Source organism: Muntiacus reevesi, chromosome 20, assembly GCF_963930625.1.
Source record: "Muntiacus reevesi chromosome 20, mMunRee1.1, whole genome shotgun sequence".
Lineage (NCBI taxonomy): Eukaryota > Metazoa > Chordata > Mammalia > Artiodactyla > Cervidae > Muntiacus > Muntiacus reevesi.
This window is the reverse complement of record NC_089268.1, coordinates 47,885,760-47,887,461: the sequence shown is the minus strand read 5'-3', so window position 1 is coordinate 47,887,461 and position 1,702 is coordinate 47,885,760. Positions and strand designations below refer to the sequence as shown.

The 1,702-nt window shown below is 37.8% G+C and overlaps 1 non-coding gene across 1 annotated transcript; it reads right to left on the bottom strand.

Moving 5' to 3' along the window:
• Positions 1-234: 234 nt before the first annotated feature.
• Positions 235-308, bottom strand: TRNAG-UCC (transfer RNA glycine (anticodon UCC)). The gene has a single exon. It is a non-coding gene; the product is annotated as a tRNA-Gly (tRNA).
• Positions 309-1,702: the final 1,394 nt, after the last annotated feature.

Sequence of the window (1,702 nt, the reverse complement as noted above, 5' to 3'; positions counted from 1 at the left end):
AGGGAAACTGAGCTGAAGGGGCGCTGGTGAAGAGTCCACGGGATGGATGAGGACAGTGAGAGCTAGCCCACAGCTGGATGAGACTTTGCCCTGTGCTCGGTAATGTAATCCCTCCCTTCATCTCCTTGAAAAACCTTCAGGAAAATCAACATCACTTGCTAATGATGTTTTTTTGCTACTTTTTTTTTAAAATTTGGCCACATCGGATCTTAGTTGCAGCACGCAGGGATCTAGTTCCCTGACCAGGGATCGAACCCAGGCCCCCTTGCATTGGAAGTGCAGAGTCTTAACCACTGGACCACCAGGGAAGTCTCTGATTTTTGCTACTTTTTTGATGTGAGGCGTCAATTTCAAGCTGTGTGGGGTGAGTGGGGGCCACCCGAACAGTCCAGCCACCTATGGGTTACACTGATAGAAGGTTCCCCATAATATTTTCTCACCAAATATTATCATCAGGAAACAGTACTTCTTGCCAAATAAAAGTGTATGCTTCCTGCTGTGGAATGAGAACTATATGACCCATTGAATGCTTTGTTTATTTGTTCAGCTTTGGCTAAACAAGGTTAAAACAAGATTTAGCGCTCAATTGTGTAATATCACTCATTCCTGGCACATTCCTCTTTCTCTCTCTTTAATTTCTGACCTTTGTTTCCTATGTTTATTTTCACTGTTTATCTTGAATGTTTTAAAGACAACTCAGATTAGTGTTTTCGACCCTTTGGATCATTGGTGGAAGCCAAGAAGGGTCTAGACCACAGCCATCCACTAGAACCTTCTGTGATGATGAAAATGTTCATCTGTGCTGGATGCTTTGGGTGCCCACTTAGCTATATGTGGCTCTTGAACATGTGAGATGTGGCTAACGTGACTGAAAAATTGAATTTTAAATTTTATTTAATTACCTGAAGTGTAATTAGCTACCTGGCTGGTGGCTGCCCTCTTGCACAGTGCAGATTTCTTTATAAATTAACAAACGCTTCTGAACATCTGAAAAGGGGTGCTTCTTAAGTTTAAATGTTTTTTTTTTTAAATAACATTGGTATACTTAGAAACATCTTTTTGCATAATAAGGAAAAAATATTGTGTTGTGCTTATGCAATGTGGAATGATAAGGAGGTTTAAACCCCATTTACTTAAAAAAATAACAAAGTTAACCAGTACTTTTTCTTTACTGGAGCTTTATTCATTCCACTATCAGTTTACACCTAAACTTTTACTAAATGACTGAAAATATTCTTGTCTGACCATCAGAGCTAGCTGATAATTCTTATTTTAAATAGGTAGTCTGTGGGAGACAACTTAAAAAAATAAGTTTTAGTTCTATTTCTTGACCTGGGTGGTGTTTACACAAGTGCTCTCTTTATTTGTTTAAAAGTTTTTGCATACTTTATATACTTTCCTGTATCTGTTAATTTTCACAGTAAAATACAAAAAAAAAATTGAAGCTTATTTTTTTATGTTGAAAGTCATCATATGATGAAGCTGTAAAAGAGTCCATTTTGTAGACTGATTAAGAAAAAATCATGGGGAATCTAGAAATAAAGCAAGAACAAATGGGGATTTATTATATAATCAAAGTGGCATCTCAAGTCAGTGGAGGGGAAACATGAATTGAAAAGAGGTTGTTGTTGTTGTTGTTTAGTTGCTGAGTCGTGTCCAACTCTTTGTGACCCCATGAACTGTAGCCCTTCAGGCTCCTCTG